This window comes from Ovis aries, chromosome 2, assembly GCF_016772045.2.
Source record: "Ovis aries strain OAR_USU_Benz2616 breed Rambouillet chromosome 2, ARS-UI_Ramb_v3.0, whole genome shotgun sequence".
NCBI lineage: Eukaryota > Metazoa > Chordata > Mammalia > Artiodactyla > Bovidae > Ovis > Ovis aries.
This window is the reverse complement of record NC_056055.1, coordinates 183,386,693-183,398,021: the sequence shown is the minus strand read 5'-3', so window position 1 is coordinate 183,398,021 and position 11,329 is coordinate 183,386,693. Positions and strand designations below refer to the sequence as shown.

Sequence of the window (11,329 nt, the reverse complement as noted above, 5' to 3'; positions counted from 1 at the left end):
CCCACTCCAGTATTCTTGCCTGGAGAATTCCAAGGATAGAGGAGCCTGGTGGGCTACAGTCTATAGGGTGGCAAAAGAGTCATACATGACTGAGCAACTGAGCATGCCACAACACAGTTTTCATAGTATTAACTAGCATTAACTAGGCACTTAATAAAAGAAGCTATTTGTATGATTGTTATCCTCTCCAATAATATTAAAGCAGAAAGGCCACGCAGTGAGGGCAACCTTCAAGGTACATGAGGTTCGGAGGTACCCTTTCCTCCCACTGCTGTGAAGGTGATGGTCAGAGGACAGCATGTCCACCAGGGTGCAGCTGGCACTCTCACCCTGGAGGGGAATGATGCATACCTCACTGCAGCTCTATGACCATGCAGCAGGCCAAGGGCAAGGACTTCTTTAACAAGAGGAGTCTGAATGACTTCAACGGGCAATGTGAGCCATACCAGTGCCCAGGCTGTGCTATATCCTGAGCTCCTTTTGCACTATAACATACACTGGGCAGTGTGCCCTGCACCAGAGCCAAGAGGGCAAGTGAGATCTGAAAGCCAGCCTGCGCTCCATTGGTCAAGCCTGTCCCCTGGCTAGAAGAAGGGGGCACTTCTTCTGAATTTGCATCCAGGTGTCTAGCAGCCAGTGGTGGCCACATGCATCCGGTGGAGCTCATAAAACCGACCTTGGATCATAAACAGTCCTTCCTTCTTCTCTTCCTTCCACCAACCCTTTCCAAGATTCCCTTGTTTGTTTGCTCACTGATCCCTGCTTCAAGGGGCCCAGGATCTGATGGGGGACAGACATGAAGGTGAATGACTATGGAACAGGGCAACCTGACCAGAAAAGTGGCTCCTGATCAGAGAGAGGGAGCAACTGCCCCAAAGGGGTGAGGGACTGACTCCAGATTGCATGACTCATAGTTACTGGGCAGAGCCCACATGAGAAAACTTCATGAAAAGGCCAGAACATGCAGCCAAATTCAGAGAGGACATGGGGAAGGGGGCACAGGAGGAAAGGAGAGGCAGGAGTGGGAGGAAGAGAATTCAAGGTGTATGAGAAAGTGTGAGGTGGAAATGAATGAAAAAGAGGGCCCAGCTGGGAGGAAGAAGCTTGTGACTGTGTGTGTATGCACGTGCATGTGTATACACATATTTGTGTGTTTATCAGGGGTTGAGTGCAATCTGTATAAGACACTGAGATGATCTCTTCATGGGCACTGTCTCCTTGAATTCTTGTGGCAGTCTTGTAAGGTAGTCTGTGTTATTCCCATTTGGCAGGTAAGGACCATGGAACTCACAGAGATGAACCCCAAGTAGCCCCTGTTGATACACACAGAGCCCACGCCATCTGTAGGGCAGCACAGGAAAGGGAAAGCTGTCCTTTACTGCTGAGAACACAGCTCCTCTCATGTCCCCTCTTCATCTTCCCTCTGTGGCAGCTCTAGGTTCAAGGCAGGAGCCCAGGGTCCCGGAAGCTCTGGCCTGCCAACAGAGCCAGGGCCTCAAAGGCTACAAGCAGATGAGGTTAAGGTGTCTGACATGGAACCAAAGATGCCTCACTACAGAGTCCAGAAAGCATTTGGAGAGCTGTCTGTTTTTCCTCATTCCAGGTACATGGTGCCTCACAGTTATATTAATTAGACAAATCTAATCATGGAAATGAACTGACCCAGGTGATGAGCATGACACTCAGCCTCAAGTTCCTGGTGACTGTCAGAAAATCCAATTAAGATAAAGCTGAGCCAACCATACTTCAGAAAGATAATTTGAGACAGGGGTGGGAGCTGAGGAGAAGCTAAGAAAAGAAATCATATCTTAATATCCATTAAAGCAACCTTCCTCTTAAGCAATACCTCTTGGGCTGGGGAGAGGCCAGGAGGGATCTGTTAGAGAATTAAATGAAAAGTAGGCATTGCCTATTCCCCCTTTTGCTATTTTCCTGAGATTCTGGTCGGGGGGCATGTGGTGGGCACAGGAGATGCATGGGCCTATGTGCCATCTATAAAATGCTGGGCCAGGAGTGTGGGAGTCTAGTGTCAAGTCTGGGCTGGGCACCATCATGAGTGAACCAGGTAACCTTAGGCATTTTGTTCATTGAGCCTTACTAAAATGGAATGCTAGAAATGAACCAAAGCCAACTCATAGGGTGGCTTCAGAGACCCAGGGAAATCGTGGATATACAAGAATTTGAGACGGTAAAATCTTCTATCAAGTAGGTTGCAGTGAACTTGAGTTTTGCATAATGAAATAGCAAACAGAAAACACTGGTGAGGATGCTCAAGAAGGAAGTGTTAGTCACTCCGTTGTGTCTGACTGCGACACCATGGACTGTAGACTGCCAGGCTCCTCTGTCCATGGGATTCTCCAGGCAAGGATACTGGAGTGCCCATTCCCTTCTCTAGGAGATCTTCCCCACCCAGGGATCAAACTCAGGTCTCTTGCACTGCAGGCAGATTCTTCACCATCTGAACCACAAGGGAAGCCCTAAGAAGGAACGGTGAGGATTTATTCTTCCTGTCATGCATCCATTCCAAATGCATTGAGCCTCAGTATGTCCAAGATCATAGAAGGAGACAGAATGTGGTGCCTGACCCAGACAGGATCTTTTATATATAGGCCAGGAAAGAAGGTGTTTTGTGTGTTTTTCTTCCCATTATACCCCAATAATACTTGACAGCAGTTAATACTTAAGAGTGCATACTCAATAAATACTCGTTGATAAATGAATGAACTACCAATTTCGTAAGGGTTCAAGACAAGTAAACAGACATTTCAATAAAGTATGATAAAGTTAGGAGAGTGATAAAGCAGCCAGGAGGACTCCATGAAGGGCACCTCACCCGCTGGGGCGGAGGGAGTTTTAGGAGTGGCTCCAGGAAGTAGTGTGCTGGAAAGGAGAAGCCGGGAAAAACAGACCAAAGCCGGGTTGGGGAGTGCTAGAGACACTCTGGGGCCCTCCATCCACCTTAAGGAAGGAGGACTCAAGGATGGGGAAGTCAGATCTTAGTCTTACAAAGATACTCTGTGTGTGTCCAGTCAAGTGAGACAGCAGCCAGCAGGAAGGGAAGCTGGAAATTGTGAGATTTGGTTTAAGCCGGAAGAGTGGGTTACGCCAGGGACCAGAAACTAAAGTGGAGAGCTCTGGAGGGCACTGCTGAAGAGGAAGGACAAGGACATGAGAATGACGGTGGGTGTGACTTATTGGGATGGAAGCAGGGAAATTGGCGGGGGCGGGGGGAGGGATGAGCGCATGCGTTGTGCTCACACGGGCGTGTGCCTGTGCGCCAGCGCGCAAGCGCGCGCACATTAAAAATCCAGCTGATAAAATTGACAAAGGCGAGAGAGCCTCTCGTCCCTCGCGGCCACCGAGCTGGCGCAGCCAATGATGCCCGAGGCGAGGGGGAGGGACCAGTGGAGCGCCAGGCAGAGCCAGACCCAAGCAAAAACAAAGCCGTCTCTCTGAAACAAAACGGAAACAGACGTCGCCGGGGAAAGGTAAATATTCCTGAGATGATGTGAACAAAGGGGAAAAGTCAGTCTAGGCAAGTTTGAGTGTCTGCTTGGAGACTTCGGCGACCATGAGAGCTGGATACTTTATGAGAACGTCCTTTGCCCCTTCTCTCCCTCTCTCCCCGAAGGAAAATAAATCCTTGGCCAAAAGAGATTTGACGACAAGAAAAGAAGACCGTCTCCAGACTGTCCCCGCTGGCACTAGCGGGACCCGGCCAGAAGTGCCTCGTGAGTGACATTGAGGTCGGTGGCTCAGTACTGTCACCCTCCAAACACCATGATGCAGAGAACGAGGCCCTCCGCAGTGGGACAGGCGCAGTGCCAAGGAAATCTTTTTCTCTCTAGTCCTTCTTGCCAACCAGGGAGATAACGCCTCGGCATTTCTGCCTCGTAATACTGCTTCCTGTACTCCACCCCAGATTCGCTGCACCGCAGCCTCTCAGCCCCACCCCCACCGCCCACTGTGAGTCACCCCCATCTCCCTTCTCTAAACCAGAGTATCGCAGAGCAAGGCCCTATTGTGGTTACCCATAAATGCAAAGGCACGGAGACACCAGTACCTCTATAAGGAGCTGGCATTTTAATTAGCACACTCCAGCAGCCATAAACCCCGACCGGTGTCCCACCTCTCCTCCCCCTCCCAGTGCCCTCCTCCAACCTCCCCACTCACCCCTATCTATGTTAAAAAAAAAAAAGCCATAAAGCCTTTCTCCAATCGCCTTCTTGGAGTTTATGCAACCCCCAGAACACAGGTTGATTGGAAAGGTCTCTCTCCTGGATAACAACAATTCAATGTGCCTTGACATTTTAATAGCCTTCCGTCCTGGTGAACACAATCGAGCAAGGCAGTGAAGCAAAAATCATTAGGTAAGCAAGATAATCTAAGCGGGATCTGCCGCCTGCACGCTCACATCTGGGGCAGGCTGCACAGCTGGGGTAGTCGGCAAAGCCCTCGGCCTCATCCTGCTTTGCAGAGCTCTGTTTGTTCCAACATAGACACTTGTTCAGCTAGAGACACACACCCCTGCAGACAGGTTTTAGGAGATAAACACAGACAAGTACAGGCTCACTGAAGCACCCTCCATATGAAATAGCTTGAGAGTATGCAAATTTACAATGAATCAAAATACCCACCACCTCTCCAAACTACCACCAAATTAAACTCACTGCTCTCAATTCAGGCTTTGCTTTATCACTGAAAATGAAGCAAATATTGGTTGGAATTCCTAATGTCAACTATCTATAAAGGCTGATGTATTTCCATGCATATGTACATGTTTATGCAAAGATTTTGAATATAATACCATGGGTAAATATATAATTTAAACATAAATATGTAATATAAAACATGTATGCTGACTGTATGGAAGGTAATATTGTAAATGTTCCACATCTATTAAGTCATTTAATCCTTGAACTGTATGTTCTGTTATCCCCGTTTCACAGATGAGGCACACTTAGTTGAAGCAACTTATCCAAAGTCATCCGCTAGTAAGTGGTGGAACCAGGAATTTTGATTCCAAGCAGTCTGTCTCTAGAGTACAGGCTGTCATGTTGTGCTATGCTGTCTTATAGAAAGTAAATCACACAAATAAATGAAACGTGTTACACGTCTTTCTGAGGTCAGCACATTCCTTCATGAATGTGTATGTTTATGCACAAAACACATACTTTTAGATGGACAGTCAAAAGGGCTTCCCAGGTGGCTCAGTGGTAAAGAACCCACCTACCAGTGTAGGAGCCACAGGAAATAAAGGTTTGATCCTTGGGTCAGAAAGATCCCCTGGAGAAGGAAATGACAACCCACTCCAGTATTCTTGCCAGGAGAATCCCATGGACGTAGAGGATCCTGGAGAGTGACAGTCCATGGGGTCACAAAGAGTCCGACATGACTGAGCAAGTGAGCATATATGCACAGAAGGTGCAAAGCAGTATGACTGGCTACTTTTCAGCAGAAACACCTGCGTGTATATATTCAGCCATAATCACATATTGAACATTTTGTGAGGGCCAAGATTGTGTGTTAGCACTGACACAACAATTAATTAGACACAACTGCCACCCTCTGTACCTCGTAGCCTCTGGGAAAGTGAAACCAGCAAATGGATGCTTGACCTTGTAGGTGATCAGGTTAGAAATTGACACAGAGCTGCAGAAGCTCAGAGGACACCACCTCCCCACCCCTACCTGCCTCACACAGTCTGTCCCTGATTCTTCTTGGCAAGTCATACACCTATTCCAGAGAGGTTGCCATCACTCCATACGCATGGAGCACTCCACTTGGGGATTGCTTTCAAGAAGGTTTTTATAAGCTGCCCAGGAACATGAGTCTTCGTACTTGATAATTACACATAACACACATGCTCACACCCCTTTCTTAGGAAGGAGGTAGAAATGACATCACAAAACCCCAGGGGTGATGGGGGTGAGGGGGTGGCCACAGATGACAGAAAATTCTCCTGTTGGATCCCAACCCTCCCAGATCACCCATGCTCCTCCCTCTCTCCCTGCACGGAAGTCCCCAGCACAGACCAGTTTCCCTGGGTGCTGACTTGGCAGGCTCTTCACTTTATGAATATGACCCTCAGAGGGGAGAGCCCCTCTCAGCAGCCCCCGAACTATGTTATCACCGTTATTAAGGAGCTTAAAGAGGAACTGGGAGGAGAGACACCGCTGGAATTGCAGCCTGATTGTGATTGATGTGTTCCTATTAGCGTCTCAGTGTTATCTCTCTGGATGGCAAGAACAGCCAGTGGCTTGTAACACAACAGATTACCTGAGTTCTCAGCCTTAGAAGGATGTTTAAATAAAATATAGTCCCTCTTAGCAAGAGGCTCATTTTCTCCACGAGGCTCCCAGACTATTTCATGTCAGCTCTGATTCGCTGCGACTCTCCTCAGTAAACATGTCTTATCATTAATAATTCTTTACAAGCACAATCTCTAAGAGTCCTCTCCCTCTCTCTGTCCCTCTCTGTCTCCCTCTCTCTCCCTCTCTCGTTCCCTCTCTCTCTCTCTCCCTTTCTCTTTCTCTAGGTGGCTGGATTCAGACACATCACGCACCAGTTTGGGTTCCAAGGTGCTTCCCTCTGAATTTTCACCTGCCTTGCCAAAAATGATTGATTACGCTGGGCCGGCTGGGTGTCCGGCAATACCCAACAAATGACTTTGGCCCCTAACAGCAGGCCTTGGCCAGATAGAAATCAATATTTCACCATTAAAATCTATCAAAGAAGAGTTAAGGCACCATCTGTCCCTGCCGCCTCTCTATGGTGTGTGAACATTAAATCCGACACTTGTACTACATGGGTAATCAATATATAGTGGTTCACAGATCATTTGTGGTTCCCTTTTAGCAGTGATGGATGTCTGGAATCGTTGTGATTCATTTTGTCAGACCATTAAACAAGATTCTGTCCAGTTCCTTCCTGATTTCATTTAGAGGATCATTCTTCACAGTTCATAAGAGGGAAACGGTTTTACCAATCTGCTTCTATTTCAATAAGTCACTTTATAGAGATTTTGTGTCCTCCAGACTGTAAAAATTCTGGAGCGATAGTACAAACAGACCTCTAAAACTATTCACTGCATGACATATGCATAAAGTGTGAAGAGAGGAATGTAAATATGTTTACCTCTTTATCTGCAAATGTTGGTTTTTACCCGCTCCTGGCTGGAGCACTGGTCTGCGAGCGCTCTGGGAACAGAGCCCGCCGCAGTCACGGGAGGGTGGTGCTGGGGCCTGGGGGGCTAATTGACAGAGGCAGGGGAAGCCCCCAAAGCCTCCATGGAATGACTAAAGGCAATGGAAATGGCCTTTCCAAAAGTTCCATTTTGAGACTTTCATTTCTACCATCAAGAAGATCTGCCTTTGACCCAAACCTCTGGCAGGGGCCCCTCTGTATCCCCATGCAACACAACCCCAGAAGACCATGCACTTGAGGACTGAGTGTAGATTAATGCAAGGACCTGCATGACAATATCAGCCACCATCTGTGGAGTGCAAACCTGTTCATAAGTGTGGCCCTTAACAATCCTGAGAGACAGATAGTGTTTGTCCTACTTTCCAGTGAGGAGGTTGGTGCTCAGAGAAGTTAAATAGTAGAGCCAGGGAACATGAGAGTGAGGACCCAGACCCAGGCCTGTCTGACACCAGAGCCCACGTGGCCATAGTCAGCTCCTGGCTGGTGGCCGTTACTTTGCTGCAGTCTTTGCAGATGACTTTGTTTCAACCCGAGTGAATTTCCTTCAATCCTCCTAGGACTGCACCAACCAATCAGGTGCTATTAGGATATAAAATTTTATTCTATTATTATTTTAAGTAAATCTGTAACAGGATCACTAAATAATGCACTTTAAAGCCAGACACTTAACATTAAACTATTTTCTGTTTTGATATTACTGGATAATTATATCATTGTAGCTACTATTAGAGTAGATAAGCAGATGTTGATTTAAATATTAATAGATGTTTATGTACATATGTACTGTATATGTACAGATACATACACATACAAATTTATATTTAATTATCATATATAGTAAATACATATAATTTAAGAGTTCAGAGATAGTGGCTCAGTTGGGGTAAAGAATCCACCTGCAATGCAGGAGATGTTGGTTCGATCCCTGGTTTGAGAAGATCCCCTGGAGAAGGAAATGGCAATCCACTCTAGTATTCTTGCCTGGAGAATCCCATGGGCAGAGGAGTCTGGCAAGTTACAATCCATGGAGTCTCAAGAGTCAGACATGACTTAGCAACTAAACCACCACCAGAGATAATTTATCTTTTCTTTCATTCCTTTCTCTTTAACATAAAGTAACCAGATCTCAAAAAGAATAAAAGCTGGCCCTGGGACAGGAAGCTTGTTTCCTGACTTTCAAGTCAATATACAACATTAAAAAAATTATAAGCAATAGAGTATTGCTCAATTATAATTTTGGTGATAGATTTCTTGAGAGGACGATCGGGAGAGGGTGGCACCTATTTTGCAGTTGAGCATGGGGAAGACCTCTAACTACCCAATGCACTAACCACCATGCATTCCTGCCTCCAGGTGATAACAGCAAAAGGTCGAATCACTTCAGACCCAAAGCCACCTAGCCAGAGCCCTGTGGAGAGCAACATCCTGGGAATTTCCAGGCAAGGGCACTTCTAGGAGCTGTTGGGCGTGGCAGAGAGAGCCTGGATTTAGGCTTCAGAGAGACTAGGCAAAAAGCCCATCTGTGCTGCTAATTAACTGTCCCCTCAGATAAGTCACTTCACCCCTCTGAGCATCTGTTTCCTTATCTGTGAGAGTGACACTAGTGGCTACCTCACAGGGTAATTGTAAGAATTAAATGAGACGGTGTAAACACCAGCACAGGTCCCAGTACAGAACATGTTAGTTACTGTTCTTTTATTTCTTTCTTCTTCCCTTCCTTCCTCCTTGATGTTACTCCATAAATTTGTATTATACTCTATTTCCGCCTCCGGCAAGAACCTGTAATGGGATCTGCCACAGAAGAATTTATCTAAGTTCTTCTTGATTCCAGAAACATAAAACCTAGGAATTAAAATGAGAATTGAGAGGTCTTTGGTCCAACCATTGACTCAATGCAGGAATCATTCTCACCACCTGCCTGACAATTCATTTTCAAGGACCAGGAGTTCAGGCAGTCACCAGGAAGTCCACCTCATTGCTGGACAGTCTTTTAATGATAAACCTTCCTCCATGTACATCCCATCCATTAGTCCCAGTAATAATTCCAATCCATAACTACCTCATGTTCCGTATAATAATTTAATAGAATGAAAAGAAATGTTCCTTTTAATTTGTGTTAAAACGACCTTCTTGAAGCATTTTGATTATCGGACTGAAATCCAAGAGGTTTACGAATTTGCCAGAGCTGGCTTTATGCATGTCTTTCGATTTTAGCTCTGAGCACATCCTTGCTGATACTGAGTGTAGTCAAGAGCTGGGATTTTTTTTTTCTTTTATAAATTGCTCTTGGTCCTTGTCATTCTCTGGATTTTCTGTCTCTGCAGTTCTGATCTTGAACATGAAATCCCAAACTGCTCAGAACAGTCCAATTTTATTTTCAGATTTCATCCATACACTTCTTCCTTTATTCTATGCGCTTTTCCTCCATCTCTGTGTCCTTCCATCCATCCATCCTCCCATCTCAAATATCCCAGTCAAAGCAGAAATGGGTCTGCAAAATGCTCCTTAATAATGTGATGCAAGAATCTCTAGTCCCAACAGTAGTGCCAGCCTTAGGAACTGTTGAAACAGCTGCTGCCCACTTTCACCACTGATCAAAGGCATGGGCATGAGCCCCAGGTAGGCAGGTTGCCATCCCAGCCTGGGCCTCAGGGCCTATCACTGTCTCTCAACTCTTCCCACCATTTGCGTACTCCAAAATCACAGAATTAAATCCAACAATTCTATTTTGTGCATTCCTAAGAAAGCCATGCTGAGCTCTCAAGGTCTGCCTGAGTCATTCAAGACACAGCAGCCCTCCCAAAGCCGCCAATGCTTCATTCTATGATCAGTTGCATTACTGAAGTTAATCTTGCAGGCCCTACTCACATCCCACTCCTTGCTAATGTGCCATGTCCCAATTGTCAAAATCTAAAAATGCCAGTATTGCTGCCAGGTTCTTGATCTGTCTGCAGACCTCTGAATCCAACATCTCTTTGTCTCCTAAATCATGTCCTGCTATCTAAACATCAATAACATTTTTTTTTCTAATTTCACTTTCAACTCCTGTTCAAAGGGCCCCATGAAACTATAAGACTCAGGACAGATGGGACACAAGACTTAAATCAGTCCCTTCAACTTGGAGCCACATGGTGACAGAGGATCAAGGAGAAGCCAGGGACATTTAACTTCTTCCCAACCATAAGGCTCCTTGGCCAGCATGTATCAGGTGAGGATTTGGGAGCCAGGCTGATATCCGCTGCCAATGGCAAGGAAGGAAGGAGGGTGGCTGGACCAGTCCTGGAAGCTTCCACCTGGCAAGGGACTGTTGGCTCCACAGCAGAGCCTCAATCATAGAGGCTGTTTGCAGGCAGGCAGCCAGATGCCTGGTACCCCACACTCTGGGGAAAGGGCTGGAGGAAGCCATGGGGAATATTAGCATTGGGAAGCTTACCAGGCCAGAATGGGAGCACAGAGTCTCCTGAGGGCACACAGAAGTGTGACAGTGAGTTGTTGCAATGGCCGAGGGTGCTGTGGGCAATTAGTGGGCAGGACGGACTGTGCTTAATGTGCTCTAAAAGATGAGACTGTCTCACGTGATGACAAACTACCCATTCTAAATGCCAGTGGTACTCCACTGATGAGTCCAACTCCTTCATTTTCAGGTAAGCAGGATTTGAAAGATTTCCCTCCAAGAGTCCTAGGGATAACTTTTATTTCTGCCCAGTGGTGTCTGTGTATATTCAGCTTTCCCAGAAAAAAAGCTTTCCTGAAGGTAGATGCCTCTCTTTAAGCTCATCAGCAGGGCCACAGTCCTGAGAAATGGGAAGGGAAGTGACATTCATTGAATGTGCCGCTCCTGCACGAAGTGCAATACTTCACACAGATGATCTCATTTCCTTTCTGAGGAAAAAACAAAACAAAAAACACAACTGGGAATCAGGTGGTACAGGAGAAAAGGAGACTCAGGCTCAATTAGTAATCAGCTCATTGAGTAAGCTGACCAAGGTCACACGGGTCATCCGTGGCAGAGGCAATGTTGCAATTCAGCTCTTCCATGCAGCCAAGTCCTTCCCCGGAGTCACAGGAGAGCAGCAAGTTGGGTGTCTCAAATCATCTCTCAGGTACCTCAGGGTTTCTGGAA

General features: G+C 46.4%; 1 long non-coding RNA gene across 1 annotated transcript; it reads left to right on the top strand.

Moving 5' to 3' along the window:
• The first annotated feature begins 3,296 nt into the window (after positions 1-3,296).
• On the top strand, positions 3,297-5,117 carry LOC121818549 (uncharacterized). Its single transcript, XR_006058515.2, has 2 exons — positions 3,297-3,488; positions 3,632-5,117. It is a non-coding gene; the product is annotated as an uncharacterized LOC121818549 (long non-coding RNA).
• The last annotated feature ends 6,212 nt before the right edge of the window (positions 5,118-11,329 follow it).